This window comes from Symphalangus syndactylus, chromosome 15 (assembly GCF_028878055.3).
Source record: "Symphalangus syndactylus isolate Jambi chromosome 15, NHGRI_mSymSyn1-v2.1_pri, whole genome shotgun sequence".
NCBI lineage: Eukaryota > Metazoa > Chordata > Mammalia > Primates > Hylobatidae > Symphalangus > Symphalangus syndactylus.
In genome coordinates this window covers 71,626,969-71,648,847 of record NC_072437.2, presented here as the reverse complement: position 1 = coordinate 71,648,847, position 21,879 = coordinate 71,626,969, and the positions used below count along the sequence as shown (strand labels likewise).

Sequence of the window (21,879 nt, the reverse complement as noted above, 5' to 3'; positions counted from 1 at the left end):
ACTCTGTTGGATGATGTGTTTTGAGTTCTTATAGATCCTGGCTGATTTTCTCTCCACTTGTTTTATCATTGTTGAGAGAGGGATGTTGAAGTTTTCAACTTTAATTGTGAGTTTGTCTATTTCTCCTTTTAGTTCTGTTTTTGCCTCACATATTTTGCAGCTTTGTTGTTGCATTTATACACATTTAGAATTCCTATGTTTTGGTGGATTTACCCTTTTATCATTATGTAATATTCTTGTATGTCTCTGGTAATTTTCTTTTCTCCACAGTCTACTTTGCTTGATGTTAATATAGCTACTCTTAATTCCTTTAGATTAATGGTTGCATAATATATTTTCCCCATCTTTTAACTTTTAGGCTACTCCTATCATTATATTTGACCTTAGTTTCTTATACACAACGTATAGTTTGGTCATGTTTTCAAATTCACTCTGCCAGTCTCTGTTACTGAATTGATGTATTTGGACCATTTACATTTAATATGATTAATGATATGTTAAGGCTTAAGTCTGATATTTTATTTTTGTTTTCTGTTTGTTCTGTCTTGTTTTGACTTCTTTGTTTTCATACATTCCTGTGGGTCACTTGAACACGTTTTAAAATAACATTTTGATTTGTCTGTAGTGTTTTTAAGTATCTCGTATAGCGATTTTAGTAGTTTTCCTAGATGTTACATTATATGTACATAATTTATTACGGTCTACTGGTCTTGATATTTTACCAGTTAAAGTGAAGTATAGAATCCTTACTTCTCTTTACATTTCTTTACCTTCTCCCATTCATAATAAAATTGTTGTAAATATTTTGTCTCCATATATTTAGAACTACATTAGAGAATATTATAGTTTTTAAACCCTCAAACATAATTTAGAAACTTAAGAGGAAGAGGAAAATGTATTTGCTTATACTTAACTTTCCTTTGTTCTCTTCTCTTTTTCAAAGTTCCAAGATTCTGTTATGATTTCTTTTCAGAGAATTTTTATTAGCAACAATTTTTTTTTAAGATAGATCTGTTGGCAGCAAATTCTATTCCTTTTTCTTCCTCAGAAGATGTCTTGGTTTCTTGTTCATTACTGAAGGATATTTTTCACTGGGTATAGATTCTTCACCTGACAGTTCTCTTTCAGCACTTGAAAAGTAGGTTACTTCCTTATGGCCTCCATGATTTCTAATGAAAACTATGCCATCATTTAAATTATTTTTTTCAATATAGATAATTGCTCATTTCTCTCTTGCTTTTTTTCAAGACTTTTTCTTTGTCTTCAGTGTTCAGAAATTTGACTGTGCTATGTCTTGGGGTGGACTTCTTCAGAGTTTTTCTGTTTGGATTTCTCTTAGATTCTTAAACATGTAGATTTAGGTCTTTTGCCAAATTTGGGACATTTCAGCCATTATTTCTTTGAGTACTTGTGAGCTTCACTCTTTTTCCCCTCTGCTTCCGAGGTCTCAATGCTAAGAATTTTAGGTCTCTTGTTATAGTCCCGTAGATCCCAGAGGCCTTATTTATTATTTTTTTTCCAGTTTGTTTACTCTCCATTCTTAATATTGGGTTATTTATGTTGTTCTGTTTTAGCTCACTAATTCTTCTTTTTGCCCCTTTAATTCTACTATTGAACTCATACACTAAGTTTTTTAAAAAATTTTCTGTTATTGTGTTTTTTCAGTTCTACAATTTCCATTTAGTTTTTTTTATCTTCTATTTATTTGCTGAGAGATTCTGTTTTTCAATTGTTTCACATATGCTCAGAATAGTTCACTGAAGTATTTTTATTGTAGCTGCTTTAAAGTATTTATCAGATAATTGCAACATTTTTGTCATCTTTGTGTTAGCCTCTATTGATTGTCTTTTCCTTCGTTTAGATTTTTCTCATTCTTGTTGTGATGAGTGATTTTTTTTTTTATTGAAATGAGGACATTTTAGGTATTAGGTTATGAGACTCTGGGTCTTATTTAAACCTGTATCAGTTGGCTTCCTCTGACGTCCTCTGACAGAAAAATGGGGAATGAGTTGCCTCATTATCTCCAGTTAGGGGAAGCAATCCAATCCAGTCCCTTGGCATTCACTGATACCTGAAGTGGAGAGTTTCCTGTTACTGCTGGAAAGTGATGGGAGTTCTGGGTCCTCCAGCCCCTGGGCCCCTGTTTATTCCCCTGGAAAGGAGAGGAAGGAGTACATCATGAGTGCTCCCTACATGGTCCCACTGACACCATGGAAAATGATCTTATGATCACGGAGTGATGGCGAAAGACCTAGTGCACTTACCTTGCACTAGGCCACCTGTGACACCAACATATCAAGGAGAGGGAGGGGCATCTTATTACTACTGGGTTGGGGTGGAAGTCCAGGTTTCCTACAAAGTCTCCACTGACCCTGCAGTGAGGCAGCCTCATTACCACGTGGCAAGGATGAACATCCCAGCTCCCTTCTCTGCCTTCTCTAACACCACCCCAATAGAGGGGTTGAGGTGTCTCCTTTCACCCTGGAGTAAGTGGAAGTCTAGGCTTCTCACTCTGTCTTTGCTGGCATGAGGATGGGGCCACTGTCTTTTCTTTGGCTGGAGCAGAGAAGTTACACTCTGAAAGTTTACTGTCTTGCTAAACTGCTCCTTTCTGGTTCTTTGGTTAAGGATAGCAGGCATTTTTATTGGGGGGTTACTTTTATCTGCTCCTGTTGACATTTGGTCTTGTCAGCTTCTCCAGCTAAAACCCAAACTGAAATCCCCAGGAACTCACCATGATGTTGTTCCTTGTATCCTACCATCTCTAGCCAGTGAGCTTTCTCCTTTGTTTTTTAGAGGCTTTTTATGTTTGTTTTATACACAATGTGCAGGGTTTTAAATGGTACTTTGCAGAAGGAATGAGAAAAAGTACTTCTATTTCATCTCTTTGGAAGTGGAAGTCTAATATTAACGTCTTATTCAACCTTGCCAAGACTTAGTGAAATGCTTAAGAAAACTTTGTTCTAATTCTAGTATTATCTTTTTTCATTATCCTGATCCTATTAAATGTACATTCCATATTCCATCCAGTATACTATTATGATGATAGTAACAGTGATACACCTATATGGTGTTATGTATAGAAATGTAGTCATTTAATATTCATGATGATCTAATAATTAGTTATCATTATTTCCTTAATGCAGATGAGGAAGTAATGCACAGGGAGACTAAATAATTTCACCAAGGTCTTTCGGCTGAGCTTTGAGCTAAGGCAGATGTGGTCACTCTCCGGAGTTTCAGAGAATTCAGTGAACATTTCAGAGAAATCTTACTAATTATTTTAATTTGCAATTTCTTCAAGTTCAAACTTGAAGCACAATCTTTACTACTAGCTGTATTTCTAAAAGGGCTTTGATTTCTTCAAAATGCCTGCCACCTATGATGATTATCCTAACAGTGGTTTCATGAGGCGCACGGTGCCTGTTGGGAGACATTCTTCGCTGGGAGTCTTGTGCTCATTTATGTCTTACGATGTCCCCAAAATGCAAGTCCCTGACTGATCTTTACCTGGCCTCAGGATTTTGTTTGCAGTGAGAGCAACTTTGAGGCATGAGATACTGTCTCCCTGCAGAAAAAAGAAATCTGGCTTTTGCTAACTCTAAAAGCAGTGAATATCCCAAACTCAGGGTTTCTCTTTTGTAAGGCCACCCATGGTCAGTGTAGATGTCTTTTGTCTGTTTAAGCTCCTGTGGGACTCGGGGCTTGGAAAATTGATGCAATTACACAGTCACTGACTACTGCTTTTGCTGGGAGTAATAAAATTTTTTGTCTCTAACCCAGGAGTCTCATGTCTTCAGGGGTAACCATGAAATGGTGGCAGGCTAGGGTAAAATAGCTGATCCATCACAGTTTTCACAGTGGTACAAGGTCCACTCTTGCTTTCTGAGGACTCCAGGAGCTCAGCCCACACTTAGATAAATGGAATTTATACATTGTTTCTTTAGGCAGGAAGAGTAAGTTAACATTTGAGTGCAGGCAGAAACAAATTTCTTTACCCTTCAGAAGTGTGAACTTTATGGTTTTGCCTGTGTAACATTACTGGAAATTTTAGCAGCTTAAAATTTCACCAGTTCATCATTCCATGCCCACAGCCACATCGACTAAATTGACCATTTGGCAATTTGCTGTCTTCTAATATTATCTCCTTCTAACCATACCGGGGATAATTCTAGCAGATACAGGCTAATGGTGTGTGTGTGTGTGTGTGTGTGTGTGTGTGTGTGTGTGTGTTTGGCCCAGTCAAAAAATAAAGACAAATTGGAGAAATGGGATGGAAATTAATATGTGTCCTTCTGGCACCTAGACACAGTAATAAAAAAAAAAAAAACAGGCCAGGAGTTTAAAGATTTCTAATTAAGGGTTTCCACCTCAGTTTCCTCCTATTGCAGGACATTTGACATAATAGGCTGGCTCCTGCAGGCAGAGCCTTATGGAGAAAGGTGGGCTTCGTGTTTCAGTGTTTTACTTGCCTCTCCCTTCTGTTCTTTCATTTCCCAGGCCTTCCCATTGTGTAAACACACTTGTTCATGCTGTTTTTCTTGCTTCCTTTTTTTCCCCCATAGTTTGCTAAATATGCCTTTCAAGTATTCTCTTTAAAAAAAAAAAAAATCTGTTTTTTTTTTTTTCCCCTCCAGATTTTGCCTTCATTTGCTTCATTTTCTGGGCAGAAGGCCCAGTCTGGTTTATACTTATTGTGCATCTATATCTTCTCAAAGTGATTCCTTCCTTTCTGATGATTATTCTCATTCATTTATTTTCTTATTAGAGAACTGAGTGATGTGGAAAGGTGACCGCCCTGCTGATCTTTCAGGAGGAATACTTCCTTCTGTGTCTTTAAAAATATTCTTCTGTGATGTTGGAAGATGAGGCTTAATGCCTTCCTTACATGCTTTGCTGCTGAGTAGAATGACATTTGTTTTGACCAGTGCTCCCTTCATTTTCTTTCCTCTTATTGAATCAGATAGAAATCATGCACTTCTCTCTGTGTGTTTGTATGCCTGAGTGTAGTGGAGTTGCAAAGGCAAATGCTCTGTGTGTGTTTGTGTGTCTGTGGGTTTGTGTGCTGAGTGTGATGCAGCGTAGATGCATAGGAGAATGCTCTGCTGCACTTTGGCATGTTTATTTTGGACTGTCATTTCCAATCAAATCTAACATTTATAACTGGCCTCCCTTCATGGCTTTCTGTGCCACAGTTTAAATGCCCAAGAATAAACATGTCAGCTGTAAATGGAAGATTATGGCAGCAACCAAGACAGATTGCCATCTCATCAGCTGCGTAAAAATTAAAATTTCCTTCTGTGGCTAGACTTTCTTACAGCTATGTCTATGGGCTGTGGAGAAAGCAGATATTTAGTGGAATGAATGGGGTATAGGATATAAGATGTTAAAATAACACAAAGTGCCTTGTCTGTCAGTAAAAGACAACCATAGAGAATACCAAGCTGAGCCAGAATGCTTTTTAAGAAATTTCTCCCAAGCAACCAGAATCTAGTGATTCTAGGATCTAACAAGAATAAATTTTCTAGTGGGATATATATTTTATAGGTATGGAAATGCAGAGTTACATATTCACGTGTAAGCCTATAAGTTTTAAAGATGCAAAGAGAAGTGTAACAAGTTTTATTTTTCTATTTGAAAGTAGAGTATTTTTCACAGATGACTACACTCAGCTTGCTGACACATTCTCTGGATTTATCAAGTGGAATTGCACAGTGTCAGGAATGATTTGCCAGTGTCTTCAGTAGGTATGAACTTAATACATCTTTCACATTTAAGAAGCCACCAGAAGCTGTCAACTGGCCAGATGAAGGGGTATCCCACTGAGCTGGGTTAACATCGTCAAATGAATGCGATGAAATGTTACTTCATTGATGATGGCATATTGTGATTCCATCAGAGCCTTCCCTTAGGAAACACTATGCACTGTGGTACTTTTCTTGATTATTACAAAATATATGGATTCCTATCCTTTATTTTAGCAGGTTGGAGGAATCTGAAAAAAAGATGTTTCATGAGCAATCCAAACGGATTCTTTACCATAAAACTCTGACTTTTATTGCTATTATAACTTTGGACTTTCTCAGTAAAATAAACAATCCTCTGGGTGCAGCAGTTTATTCCTTTAAAAATCAAGCTGTGGGCCGGATGCAGTGGCTCATGCCTATAATACCAGCACTTTGGGAGGCCGAGGCGGGAGGATCACAAGGTCAGGAGATCGAGACCATCCTGGCTAACACGGTGAAACCCCGTCTCTACTAAAAAAATAGAAAAAAATTTAGCCGGGCATGATGGTGGGCGCCTGTAGTCCCAGCTACTTGGGAGGCTGAGACAGGAGAGTGGCATGAACCCGGGAGGTGGAGCTTGCAGTGAGCCGAGATGGCACCACCGCACTCCAGCCTGGGCAAGAGTGCGAGACTCCATCTCCAAAAAAAAAAAAAAAAAATCAACCTCTGGTGTTGTGGGTGGGGATGGTGGAAAGAGTGATGCATGATACGTTCATGGCTATTTCGTCATGCTCCCCTGCTTTCATCAGAGATATCAACAGATGAGCAGCTGTTGACCCAGAAAGGCGGATCAATGCTTACAGCCATACCCTGTATTAGTTTCCTTATCTTTGCAAGTTGGGTCCTATTGGGTTTCAAATCCAGCTGCCTTTAATAGACAAAACGCTTAGGGCCACACACGTGAAGGACTTACTAGGTATTGCTTCACTCTGTTTTTGTTTGTAAACAGGCATCAAGGATGGAGATGCGCTAAGGCTGATGATGTACACAGTACAAATAGTGCAAATAAGGATGAGAATACAAGTGCCCTGGTGATTAAAAAATGTCAATAATGTTTTTCAAGGAGCACTTAGCTTTTTAAATGATTGTTTAAAAAAATGTTGCTTCCATGTATTAAGTCTGAATTGTCCTTAGATGAATGACAGGAAATTATGTCTATCTTTTCTTTTAATATGTCTATGTTCATCTAAACACAATGAAGTAAAACACTGAAGCTTTATCTGTGTGATTCCAGTCCCCTAACTTATCTTTATCTGAATATTACAAGAGAAAAATCTTGGTAGATATGAATAAGAACTAAATTATCTACAAAATTGATTTAATTCTCATTTTTTTTTTTTTAATTTTGACATGACCTACAGGACATCACTTGTAACACAATAAAGAAAAAGATATTATTCTTTAATACAGATTACAAAGTTGACAGTGAAAATTGCATCATGATTGGTTGAAAGAGATATTGATAGGATTTAATAGTCCTCTACTTTAATTGCTACTGTTTCCAATTAGGCAGAGTTGGTGTTTCTCAGCCTGAAAATTCTGGACTTTGACTTCTAGAACCTCTACAACTCTAAAATGTTCGTGTTCACTGCTGTGCTAACTTTACATTTAAGCATTAGTAATGATATTTTTAGATAATTTTAATGTTTTTTATAGTAGTTATGAATACACTAACCTTTTTCATCCCATGCTTACTGTAAAAATAAGATTAGCCAATGATTATCTCATTTTATATATATATATATTTGACAATCCCCTGGTTGTGGTAAATTTTACACATACTGACATTACTTTGAGAAAACTGATTTGTATCCCTACTCCCATACCAGGAGAATGTTCTTATTATCTCAGTAATGTCCAGCAGATGATATCAAGATATGGGTCAGCTGGTGAGCACATGTGGGATTCTAAGAAAATCGGCCTGATACAGCTCAAATTCACCAATAAGCCATCCCATGCATGGTATTTTATTTATCAGGAATCCTTTTTTTTTTCCTTTTTCTTTATTATTATTATACTTTAAGTTTTAGGGTACATGTGCACAATGTGCAGGTTTGTTACATAGGTATCCATGTGCCATGTTGGTGTGCTGCACCCATTAACTTGTCATTTAGCATTAGGTATATCTCCTAATGCTGTCCCTCCCCCCTCCCCCCACCCCACAGCAGTCCCCGGAGTGTGATGTTCCCCTTCCTGTGTCCATGTGTTCTCATTGTTCAATTCCCACCTACGAGTGAGAACATGTGGTGTTTGGTTTTTTGTCCTTGCAATAGTTTACTGAGAATGATGGTTTCCAGTTTCATCCATGTCCCTACAAAGGACATGAACTCATCATTTCTTATGGCTGCATAGTATTCCATGGTGTATGTGTGCCACATTTTCTTAATCCAGTCTATCGTTGTCGGACATTTGGGTTGGTTCCAAATCTTTGCTATTGTGAATAGTGCCGCAGTAAACATACGTGTGCATGTGTCTTTATAGCAGCATGATTTGTAGTCCTTTGGGTATATACCCAGTAATGGGATAGCTGGGTCAAATGGTATTTCTAGTTCTAGATCCCTGAGGAATCGCCACACTGACTTCCACAATGGTTGAACTAGTTTACAGTCCCACCAACAGTGTAAAAGTGTTCCTATTTCTCCACATCCTCTCTAGCACCTGTTGTTTCCTGACTTTTTAATGATCGCCATTCTAACTGGTGTGAGATGGTATCTCATTGTGGTTTTGATTTGCATTTCTCTGATGGCCAGTGATGATGAGCATTTTTTCATGTGTTTTTTGGCTGCATAAATGTCTTCTTTTGAGAAGTGTGTTCATGTCCTTTGCCCACTTTTTGATGGGGTTGTTTGTTTTTTTCTTGTAAATTTGTTGGAGTTCATTGTAGATTCTGGATATTAGCCCTTTGTCAGATGAGTAGGTTGCAAAAATTTTCTCCCATTTTGTAGGTTGCCTGTTCACTCTGATGGTAGTTTCTTTTGCCGTGCAGAAGCTCTTTAGTTTAATTAGATCCCATTTGTCAATTTTGGCTTTTGTTGCCATTGCTTTTGGTGTTTTAGACATGAAGTCCTTGCCCATGCCTATGTCCTGAATGGTAATGCCTAGGTTTTCTTCTAGGGTTTTTATGGTTTTAGGTCTAACATGTAAGTCTTTAATCCATCTTGAATTAATTTTTGTATAAGGTGTAAGGAAGGGATCCAGTTTCAGCTTTCTACATATGGCTAGCCAGTTTTCCCAGCACCATTTATTAAATAGGAAATACTTTCCCCATTGCCTGTTTTTGTCAGGTTTGTCAAAGATCAGATGGTTGTACATATGCGGCATTATTTCTGAGGGCTCTGTTCTGTTCCATTGATCTATGTCTTTGTTTTGGTACCAGTACCATGCTGTTTTGGTTACTGTTTATCAGGAATCTTAATAAACATTTCCATCATAATTCTCTTCCAAGTAGCCTTGGCACAGCTTGGATTTCTTCCTTCTTATGGTCTTTATAACTCTGCTTGCACAAACTCTGTTACAGCAGTAGATGACTGAGGGAAGTTAGCTGGTTTGGTAGCTCTAAATACCATCCCCAGGATCTGGATTAATAACCAGCAGAACATTTATTGTTGAATAATGAATTCACTCCTTGTCTAATGCTTTAATGTAAGAAATTTCTCCCTTGATTGGTTTGAGCCCTTTCTTAAACTCACATGTCATTAGCGAGCTAGGAAGTGTATTGTTGGACTACTGGTAATTCTTAGCAGTGTACAAAGACCACTATGTTCTGTGTATTAGTACCTAACAATTATTGAGCACAAGCTTTATGTGCCAAGTGCATTGGCAGGTGCTCTATATTTAAAGTGGAAAGTACAACGAGTACTTGTTCCTTCCCCTGAGTGTAAAAGGAGTAGGTGGAACTCTTAGTATGGAAACTAGCAAATTTGAGTGTATCTGACATGGGGTGGGGGTAGGAGGGGGTGCAGATCTTGGCTAATAGCAGGAAAGAAGTAGGTAAGTCATATATGCATACCTAAGACCAAGACTCACTTAGGGCATAAGAAATTGTGTGAAATTATTTGAAGTTATTGAGATAAGATTTTGTTTTTAACAAAGGCAGAACTTTTCTACATGCCAGCTTTGCAAACTATGTCTTATGTATTTTCAGTCCATGTGCCAAAACTGTACTAGTCTCTCCTCCATCAGAGACTAACAAAAAACATCATGAAGATCCACCTGCTGTTGTAGTGGCCTGAATGATGCAGGAGAAGGGAGTTTCCGAGGGGGAGTATCACCAGTCATAAAACCTGAACACATGTTATTGATTCTAGAGCCAAGATGTTGACACTGTCTGCACCCAGATCAAAATTAGATAAAATAACATTAGATTTCTATAATTACAGAAAGTAGCATATAACTTGAGACAAAGTTTCCAAAATACTGCATTACAGAACACTTAGTAATTAAATCTTCCATTGCTCCCTAGTTTAAACACAATGACTATTCATTACTGTGCTGTCTTCCCCAAAACTCCATTGGAGCCTTCTGCTTAGCTCCTAGTCTTTCACTCTCCCTAGAAAACCTTTTCTATTTTACATGACAATTTTAGTGGTGTAGAGGCTATAGGAGTCAGAGTACAGACTTTTCAGGTTGAGTAACACCAGCTCTTCCATATTGGTAACAGTATATAAAGTTATATACATAAAATATGAACAGAGATAAAGTTATATGCATAAACTATGAAACAATTCCTTGCCTTCCTTATTATTTGCCTGTCTGCTCAGCAAAGCTCTGCTCTTTAGTCTCTGTTTCTGCCCAAGACCAGTCTCCCCTCAGGCCCTTGATCTCAGCTTCTTCTGTTCCAACAGTGTATCTTAGATTTATTCCTTCTTTACTAAGTTCTTTTCCTCAACCTATACATATGCTCAAATACCCTATCCTTACAGAAACTCTCTCATGACCCTGAAATGCTCTCCTGATTACTATCCATTCTCTTTTCATTCTCATCCAGTGTCATTCATTAATCCAATAAAAGTTTGTTGAGCAGCTATTATGTGCCAGGTACAATGCTAAACTTCTTTAATTCTATAATCAAAACAACAGTTATTATTCTTCAGTCTCAAAAGCATATATGTATTAAATTAGAAATATAAATCAGAAAAATATAGAAATGTATAAAAAATACATAAAAATTATAAATAATCCTACTCACATGCCCAACACTGGTAATATCAATATATAACCAACCACATATGTACTGCTGCCTATTGGTAATGATGTATTCTAGATACAGGTAGAGTAAAAATACAAAATGTGCCTTACAATGTAAATTATTTTAAGTTTGTAATTATTTTAAGTATTTTAATGAGATGTTTGTCACCATCTTGAATAGTCTTGGAATGCAAAGTTTGTGCTGTTAATGGTCCTGGATTGCAGACCCAACTTCTCATTGTATCCTTACATGACAGAGAGGCCTGTCCCTTCTGTAAGGACACTCAGCTTATTCATGAGGGCTCCATGCTTACATTGCAATTATCTCCCAAAGGCCCCCACCTCCTAATGCTATCACATTGGTCATCAGGATTTCACATATGAATTTTATGGGAACACAAACATTCAGCCCATTGCAATGCTCTTTTTCCCTTCTGTAAAGTTGTTTCTGGGGTGTGGCTGTCCTTCCAGGACACCTTCATCACAGTAGGGCTGTGTGACTAGTACTCATTAAGAGTGGTATGTGTAGCTTATGGGCCAAAATAGTGAAGAAGGTAGGTATTCTCCAAGCTCTATGACTTCTTTCATCTGTTTACTGGGTCACAATGGCCACGGTCACCTTGGAAGCCATGTGTTGAGGATTGGCAGAGCCCCTGTCAAAGTAGGGTCATGAATGACCCCACAGAGTAGAACACGGTTCCACACCCCCACCCCCTGACTGCCCGCTAGATTTACAGAGTGAGAAACAAAATTTCAGGGGATTAAGCCACTGAAATATGGAGTTTATCTGTTATATTGATTAGTGTTACTTTAATATAGAAACTAGTATCTTAAAGTGAGTGCTAGTATAGTAAATATCCTAAAACATGTGACATTGCTTTTAGATGCCAGGCAGGGAACAGTAAAAAACCTTGCACTGAAGCATGGGAAGACAGAGGTCCAGGGTATGGGGTAACAAAACATTTGGTTAAACTGTCTCCAAAAATAAGTTTAAAAATAATCAATTTGCCTGTAGCCATAAATGCAGAAAGTGAAAATAGAATATTTGTAGGATGTGTTGAGTGAGTGCAGACTATATTAGTTTCTTAGGACTGCCACAAACTGGGCCCTTGAAACAACAGAAATTCATTCCCTCATAGTTCTGAAGCCTAGAAGTCCAAAATCAAGTGGTTGGCAGGACCATTCTCCTTAAAACCTCTGGGAAATAATCCCTCTGTGCCTCTTAGCTGCTGGTTGTGGCGGTTGACGCTCCTTCACACTCCTTGGCTTGTAGCTGCATCATTTTAATTTCTGCCTGTATCTTCACCTATCTTCACGTGTCCATCGTAGCGTGTGTGTGTGTGTGTGTGTGTGTCTAAATCTCTCTCTCCTTACAAAGATAACAATCCTTGGAGGTAGGGCCCACCATAATCCAGTATGACCTTATCTTAACTTGATTACATCTGCAAAGATCCTAATCCCAAATAAGGTCACATTCACAGGTATCAAGGATCAGGTCTTCAATACAGCTTTTCCAAATTCAACAAAATCTTGTCCAGCCCACAAAATGGACATTGGAAAATTACATGGCCTCAGGCAAAATTTTTCTGTTTGTAGGCAAAAATTGAGAGGGAATAGAAATAATACACGTGTTTGGGAGTTTGTTGGAAAAGCAGAATGCTGCTGCATTCGGTCACGTGGGGAGCCAGACTGACCAGGGAATCTTAACACATTCAGCATGGGTCTTCCAAGTCTACTGGGGTGTGGGGAATAGATCCTGTATGTAGGAATGAGGATGCACATGGATACATTTTGACCAGAGAAGAGGACTGTGGCAGAGAAGGCTAGCTATGCACAGAGATCCTGTTCCCCTTCCGTACTAGAAAATAGTTGCTGGGAGTAACTGCCTATTTAAGGACTACATTTTTTACTTCCCCTTGCATCTGGAGGGGGGATGGAAGGAATGTATTTTACTTCCACCTGGTTAAGAAGTGCCTATGCCTTCTTCTTTCTCTCTTCCTCCATCTTCTGACTAGATAGATTCAAGATGACTTTGGGCTCTGCATGTTTAATAGGGCGGGACTTGTGTCAGACCGTATCCCTTAACAACTGGATGGAGAAATAAAGGTATATTTTGTTAAACCACTGAGAATTTAGGACTTATCTGCTATAGTAATATAAAGTTTTACCTTTACCAACATATAAAGTGCTCCTTAATTTATTTGAAATGTCTTCCATGGTTAGGCATTTTAGATGTTTTTAGGTTTCCACTGTTACAATAATATTAACCTATGAAGTTTTGGATTCATCCCTGCTCCTTCCTTCCTTCCTTCCTTCCTTCCTTCCTTCCTTCCTTCCTTCCTTCCTTTCTTTCTTTCTCTCTTTCTTTCTTTTTTTTTTGTTTTTGAGATGGAGTCTCACTCTGTCACCCAGACTGGAGTGCAGTGGTGCGATCTCGGCTTACTGCAACCTCCATCTCCTGGGTTCAAGCAATTCCCCTGCCTCAGCCTCCCGAGTAGTTTGTATTACAAGCATGTGCCACCACGTCCGGCTAATTTTTTGTATTTTTAATAGAGATGGGATTTTGCCATGTTGGTCAGGCTGGTCTTGAACTCTTTTTTTTTGAGATGGAGTCTTGCTCTGTGGCCCAGGTTGGAGTGCAGTGGCACGATCTCAGCTCACTGCAAGCTCCACCTCTCAGGTTCACGCCATTCTCCTGCCTCAGCCTCCGGAGTAGCTGGGGCTACAGGCACCCACCACCACGCCCGGCTAAGTTTTTGTATTTTTAGTAGAGACGGGGTTTCACCGTGTTAGCCAGGATGGTCTCGATCGCCTGACCTCGTGATCCGCCTGCCTCGGCCTCCCAAAGTGCTGGGATTACAGGCATGAGCCAAGCCACTGTGCCTGACCTCGTCCCTGCTTATTTCTTTGGAATACATTCCTAGCGTGAAATGCGGAGGTTATGAGAGGCTGTCAATATTCATTGCCTTTCAGAAAGAATATTCCAGTTTTTAATTATTTCTACCAGAATTGGATGGTAGTACCGTATTTTTACACCATTGCCAACACTCTTTGCAAAAATTCACCACATTGACAGGAGAAAGAAAAATCATATCTTGACTAAGCTTGAAGTGTAGCCTGTACGGGTTGCCATCACTTCATCACCTTTTAGTCACTTCTAAACCTATTACAATTTATCTTCCACACCATTAAGCAAATGAAAATGCACTTGTTAATGGTCTCTAATGACTTCTGAATTATCAGATCACATGGACATATTTAATTCCTTGTCTTATTTTATCTCTTTGTATCACTTTAACAATGGAACAGAAGTTTTTTCTTTCTTATTTTCTTATTTCTTCGCTTCTGCTTTTGTCTTTTCTTTAATATTATTATGATGACAACTCTATGTTTGTGACCATTCCTTCTAAGTTCCGTTTCTGGATCCTCTTTCTTTGCCTGGTCCTACATGTTGGAGCTCCTTAGTGTTCTGTCCTTGTTCTCATATTTTCTATCTCTACCCCTGCTCCCAAAACTACCTCTCATGTGCTAATGGCTTTCTTATCTATGTGGTTAGCTTGGCCTCTCACAGACCCTGTGTCAGGTGCCTACGGGACATCCTCCACCTGACCATCCCATAGAGACTTCAAACTAAACAGAACTGAATTCATTATCGCTTCCTTCCTCAAACCTATCCTTTCATCTCTACTTCCTACATAGGTTGGTAACTCCGCTCTTTAACTCTTTACTCACTCCCCTAGGCTGCTGGAGTCAATCGGTCTTCTTGAGTGTTCGTATTCAGGTTCTCTTGAGTGTGCACTGGACCCAGTGACTTGCCTAACAAATAGAGTAAATAAAAGTGGGGGGATGTCACCTCTGGGATTAGGGTATAGAAGACTGTGACTTCCATCTCGCTGGTATACTCTTCTTCACTCTACCCCGAGCTTGCTGTAATGGACAGGGCCAGATGGTATGGCACTAAGCCAGCAAGTGGCTGAAGCCCTCAGTCCAACAGTCTTTGAGGGCCAGGATTCTGCCTGCAACCACTGAGAGATCTGCGAAGCTGATTCCAGCTCACTTGAGCCCCAAGATGACTGTGGTCTTAAATGTCACCTGGATCACAGCCTTGTCAGAAACCCTGAAGCAGAAGACCCAGCTAAGTTGTGCCCAGATTTCTGACCCACAGGAGTATTAAACAATAAATATGTGTTATTTTAGGGCATAAGTTTTGGAGTACTAATTTGTTACACAGCAAATAAATAATACAGGGATAAGACAATGGCAAAATATTATGCGAAAATTTACAAATTTTTACCTTTGAAATGTGTGAATATTAATGAGGGAAATTCTTAGTGGTAATATTTGAATACCTCTTCATATAAAATATGTCAAAATAGCATATTTTAACTTTTATCAGCATTTGATGTACCAACAATATTTTTCTTTAACATGTTCATTCATTCTTGATATAATGAACTATATGAAAATTATAAATACATATTTAAATGGCTAAGAAATTGCATAAATTTCAATTAATTATAAAGTAATGAGAATATGTGGCTAAATTAAACCTCAGTTATTTGGCAAGAAGCTATAACTGATCAAAGCAGTGTCCCTTGAACTTACCTTGATTAGCATTTCCTGTGTAACAAAAATGCCCCAGATTCCTTGAGAATACACACTGTTGGTTCATTCAGTGAAAATTTGTGTTATAATTTTGCATTCACAACTACATGGTAAGTGGCTGTAGTTCCCAGTACATTGGCTTAATTGGGTGGATGTGACTTAATTTAAGTAGCTGTCTTGTTTAATTCATTATCTTAATACTTTCACCCTCCCCCTGTATATTTCAAATTACCTCCAGGATGAAATAGAATGCTGTAGTTCTAAGGATAGAAAAACATTACTTCTGAGCAATATTTCAGTCACAGGTCAGTAATCTTGATAGCTGGCGTTACATCTGCCTCATCTAGCAGGGTGTATATAGATGTTCTTATAGCTCAGAGAGAATCACCAGGGTACTAAATACGTGCATAGGACAAAGACAGGCATCATTAGGAAGGGCAAGTATTGCAACATATTTTATTGTGTGCTCTGGCTGCATGATGAAGTTTGGTGCCCCGACAGCCATAAATCACATTCACAGATTAAACTCATTTTCTGTGGCCTAAAGGAGCTTTTCTAGATTCAGTCATTAAATTTTTAGTTTAACCATTTTCATATGTGGAAAAAATGATGTTTTTTTACAGAGATGTAATGGTTATCCCTACTCTGGAGAAATTTACTGCATTATATTGCTGAGGCTTAATAGAGATTTAGGTTTCATGTTGGGAATATACTGAAGATAAAATTTAATGGTGCATTCAACCACTAAGGTGGATTGTCATCATAAGTCATACAAAAAAGCTGTAAGTGATGAGACTTGCTATCTTCCCACTGAAAGAAAAATATGAAAAACCAAATTGAAAATAATGCCTTATACCATAAATTTTTATTTCCATGTACTTTTGCCTGTCACCGAGTATCATAGATCATTTCATTCTTTGATGTGTTGACTGTAAGTCTACATTGAACACTAAAAATAACATCAAATAGTGTCTTATTAACCTGATTTAAAACAATGATTTTTCCCTCTTTGTATTTTACAACACAAAAAATAAGCAGATGGATTTAGATGATTGAGTGGTTTTTCCCCTGGGATTTCACCCTCAAAACAAATCTCCAGGTATTCTGTATGTCCCCATAAAAATGTATATTTTTCTCCTTTTTTTTTTTTTTTTTTGAGATGGAGTCTCACTCTGCTGCCCAGGCTGGAGTGCAGTATCACGGTCTCACTCACTGCAACCTCTGCCTCCAGGGTTCAAGCTATTCTCTTGCCTCAGCCGCCCAAGTAGCTGGGATTACAGGCATGTGCCACCATGCCTGGCTAATTTTTGTATTGTTCGTAGAGACGTAGTTTCACCATGTTGACCAGGCTAGTCTCGAACTCCTGACCTCAGGTGATCAGCCCAGCTTGGCCTCCCAAAGTGCTAGGATTACAGGCATGAGCCACCACGCCCAGCCTTTTTTCTCCTCAATTTGGGTATCACATGAGTTAGCTTTTCTGTAAAGTACTGTTTGCTCTGTCCTTTCTGTGTATTTCCTCCATCAGAAATTTCAGAGCCGTGTTTTATTCCTTCAAGTGTTCCAGGCAATTGTTTAGAGCAGCGCTACTTTTAAACAGAACCTTGTTTGATGATGAAAATATGCTATATCTTTGTGTCTGCTACAGTGTACATACAGTCCTAAGTGCCTATTAGTCACTTGAAATGTGTCTAGTGCAATGGAGGAACTAATTTTTAAATTTCATCACATTTTAATTAAAATTTAAATTAGTCACATGTGGCTACTATATTGAACAGTTCAGTCTAGATAACAAAGTGATAATGCATGCTTTATTTTAAATGTATTGTTCCTTTCAGTTAGATTTCATGATGTTCTCTTGCTGTTTAATCTTATTTTGTTTTATTTCATTTTATTGAGTGTTTATTATGTGCCAGGTACAGTGCAATATTCATCAACATGGATGCTTATCTATTTCTATTGTTTTTATTTATTTCGGAACTGCAATTGGCCACTAAGCCTCATAGGAAACTATCTTTGACCCCAGAGTGACCCGAAGATACAGCGTCTTGGAACTTTCACCTGGAACACCAGGATTCTCTCAGCCACATGCCTTCAGTAGCTAGGCTGTCTTGCTGTGATCTGCCTCTGTCACCATCCAGTGGGGACAGGTCCTAGGTGCAGAGCCAAGAGAACGATACATGTGATTTGATGTAAAATATGATAATCAAAGGCCTCCTGTCTCCCTTTTTTGTCTTTTTCCAAAATTCTCTTTGAGATTTTCCATTAAAGGAGTGAAAATTTCTTCAGATGGAAAAAGAACCTCATATCGTAATGTCTATGGGATTTTCATAGACCCTGAAAACCAAACTCCGAATTCCTGAATACCTAGACAGTGTTGAAAGCACTTTACTTGAGAGCATTCAGGTATTATAATAACAATTACGTAAATTTTTCAGAACACTTCTGCCTGATTGGATTAAGATCAAATTTATTAAAATATGTCTGAACCAATTAAGTAAATTGTGATATAATGTAAAGTACAAAACACCTACCAATGATAATAATTTCTATCAACATTTCACATCTGCAGTTAACTTGAAGCAGATGCTCTAAGACACGGCCCATTGTTTTATATTTGCATGTGACAACATGTTTTGATGTTTTCTTTTTAATTGTAACATCATGTCATGCAGCTTTTTAAAAAAGTACATGTGTGGTAAGTGTCAAAGCCTGAGCTAAAATTTCATTTCGAAAACTCTTTGTAGCATTTCCAATGATCCTATCTTTTTTCCATATACTCCGCAGGATTCAACAGAGTTGGATTGCTGAGAATAAAATTACGGATTTCTCCATAATGGACACACATACTTTTTGTTTGTGCTGTTTCCTTTAGAATGGACGATGAGTCAAAATTGTTCATTTATGCTTTTTCACAGAAGGATCTTCTATGTTGTAGGAGGTGGCCCGCAGCAATCTGGACATTCAGTGGTCCTCCTGTGATTAATAAGTGAACGGATGAGCTATTCTGATAAGAACTGGGGGGCTTTTGCCATTCAAAAGCAAATAGAATAACTGGGAGGTTCCTCAACTTAGCTTTTCTTTTTTTGGTTCTAAAGCGACTGCGAATGGAGGTAGAAGAGAAGAAAAGCTTTCAAAAACATCTTCCATTAAGAAAAATATGTATCTCCATTAAGACCTATCTGAGTAAAATTACTAAAACATAATGGCTTTCTTGAGATAGAATGGAATGAAAGGCATATTAGGGAGTATGAAAGTATGAAGATTTTATTAACGTACTTTTAGAAGTTTATTAAATATCTGCACAGGAACTGTAATCTGAGATCAATGGTGGAAAGAGAATAAAGGAATCGCGTGGACATCAGCTCTGAGGCCTGTGGCCCCACTTGTTTCTGGGCTTTCTATAGACATTTGCTGGTGACCTGCCCAGGCAGGCTAGAGTAGCCTTTCTCATTGCACCCTGTGTTCCCTTCCTCCTTTCCTTCCTTCCTTCCTTTCTTCCTTCATCCCTTATGAAACCCTCATTGTGCAGTTACCTATTAGGTGCTGCATGAGCGTCTGAAGTCTCCCTCACCCACTTTTCCATTTGGGCCACTTGGCCAGTGATTGCATCAGTACCAGGGTTCTAGGAGCCATGCAGGGATCCCCAGTGGGCAGAGCTGGCCGTAGCATTTGGAAAGGAAGAGAGAGAACTGGAGACAATGCCTAGGAACAAAAGCAGAGTCCAGACCCAGGCATCAAGTGCAAATCCAAAGGCTCTGGATGAGTCAGTTCCCAGCAAAGGGACTGCAAGTAGGCACAGAAGGAAGGACAGCAGAAAACACTGGTCCAGAAAGGGCCTGCAGAGCCAGAAGCGATGACGCATCCAAGGTTGTGTTTGACTTCTGCACTGTCTCTGCAACCTGTAAGCACATATGAGCCAGTTCAGAAAGTAGGAAAACCAAAGTATATCAGAAATGGCCTCTTATCATCAAGGAGATTTTGGTCTAGATTGCTTATTTCTCAGGAGAAATCACCACTTTTTAAAAAGATATGATGAGATAGGATTTAGTTGGGATAGAAAAGTTTATTAAACTATGGGACACCCTTCCTTTACAGAGTGTGACCACTACTACCCCTGTTGTTTGTCTTGTTTTTCTTATTTTTCTCACAGATGCAGTTCCTGCATTAGTATTGATAAATGTGTGGTTGCTCCACTTGGAGTGTTTTCAAAGCATAAATCACAGCATTGATGGTGCTGTGGTTTGGCTCTTCCAGCCCTCTTAACAACGGTCTGATGGACTTGGCGAGAGTCTAGCCACGTGTTCTGGCCTCTGTCACTCTCATGGCTGAAACACATGCACACCCACGGATGGGGGCCCCGTGGTAGCGATGTGCCTCTACTTGTCAAATAGACTGATTCCAAATTCGGAAATACGCCTCAGGAATCTAGAAAGATAGAAAAGGAGTCTTCATCACTGTAGGGTCTCATTCACAATATGGAGGAGAGATGGAGGGGAGTTTTTGGTATAAATTATGCCTCATAAAAATTCATGTTGTTTTTGTACTGTATGAGGGTAGTGAGAAATTAGTTGATGGTTAACAATCAAGCTGGAGAAGAATATCCTCAGTTTTTCACATGGAAAATGAAAAACTACAACTGCTTCTAAATATATGTATGTTTCTTTTCTGAAGATAGACGTGTGTGTGTATGTGTGTATCATATAACATTTATTTTTTGATTTCTTTGTTATCAACAGTAAAAATACAGAAAGTGATGCCAAAGAGAATTTCTGATTTTTCTTTCCTTGTTTTCCATTATAATGGATTACAAATAATAATGTCTTCAAACACAATAGCATGTATGGTGGCTTACATTGGGTTCTTCCTGGGCCACTCTCTTTAGGATCCAGGTTTTTAACATTGTTCTTCTAAGTGCATTCATGTTTCCTGAGATCCACAAAGCTTGATCTCATCTGTGGAACCACCTGGCCTAGAACCAGCTGCGGCTCTTACTGTGGTCCCCAGACGGGCAGCCTCTGCATCACTGGGAGCCCCTTTGAGAGGCAGGTTCTTGGGCTTCACCCAAGACGCACTCAATCAGAAACTCCAGGGGCAGGCCTAGCCATCTGTGTTTTAACAGGGTGAGGCTGATGCTGGTGCAGGCTTTACTGCTTCCAGTAGTTGTGCAAACTTGAACTAGATGATTAAATCTAGTTAAAACTAGATGAACTGATTAAATCTCAGTTTCTTGTAAAATGAAGCTAGTATTATTTACTCACTGGACTATTAGGAACACCAAGTTTAATACATTGTCTAACACGCTGTATGTATCACTTAATAAGTGTTTCCTTCCTCTTCCCCATCCAGAGCACTTTCTACCCTCTTCCCCTCGCCTGCCTCTAGACCAATAATATATTAATTCTGTTTTTATAAGGACTCAGTCAACATAAAAATTTCAATGTAGATCTTGCATCAGTTTGGTGCAGTGCAATACTTGGGGGCTATTTCTATTAGTACACCTTTAAAACAAAATGCTGAACAACTGCTGTGTTGTTTTCTAGGTTAAAAACAATCCCCCCAAAGAAGTAGAGGTCTCAACTTTTACATCTTGATTTTACTGCAAAGAATATAGAAGGTTTAAAAGACAGAGTCTCTCTATGTCTCTAGGAACTTTTGTGCTTCCCTCCTCTCCTAGAAGAACCAGGAGTAACTCCTTCATTGGAGATCGTCTTTCACTTGGAGTTTAAAGCATTTTGCTTATGTGACACCCTTTTTTGAAATGGCCTTTTTGATGTGGAGAGGGAGAGGGTATCTTGATGAATTCTAGACTGCTTTCTGCACAGTCCGTTTCTGAAAGCTGAGGAAGATGGATCATGTTTTGTCATCTAGCTTCTTGCTACTCAGTACATGTTCCATAGGGACCAACAACAGTGGTCACACCTGGGAGCTGGTGAGAAATGAGGAATCTCAGACCCCTCCCTAGGCCTACAAAACCAGAATCTGCATTTTAATAAGATCTTCAAATAATTTGTACTCATATTACTGATTTGACACTGGATGAGTTCATTGTATCTGTTTAGGCAAATAGATACGAAAAATTAAAGGGAACTTTTCTGGCTGTTTGAAAACACCTTCTTTGCAATGAAAATTTTAAAGCGCTTCCTGTGGCTCACGATGGACCCAAAATTAGAACTAAATTCTGCCTAAGTGCTTTTCTTTAAACTGTATCACCTAAGGGATATAAAGAGGCAAGAGTTCAGAACTCACTAAATCTGGAAGACATAACTCTAAATAAGAGCGTGACGCAGGAAGTCAGTTGGTT

At 38.7% G+C, this 21,879-nt stretch overlaps 1 long non-coding RNA gene across 1 annotated transcript in view; it reads left to right on the top strand.

Moving 5' to 3' along the window:
• Nucleotides 1–20,339, top strand: part of LOC129463797 (uncharacterized) — a 67,704-nt gene extending 47,365 nt beyond the window's left edge. The window contains exon 2 of the long non-coding RNA XR_008651290.1: nucleotides 18,363–20,339. This is a non-coding gene — a long non-coding RNA (uncharacterized lncRNA). The remainder of the gene's footprint in view (nucleotides 1–18,362) is intronic.
• Nucleotides 20,340–21,879: the final 1,540 nt, after the last annotated feature.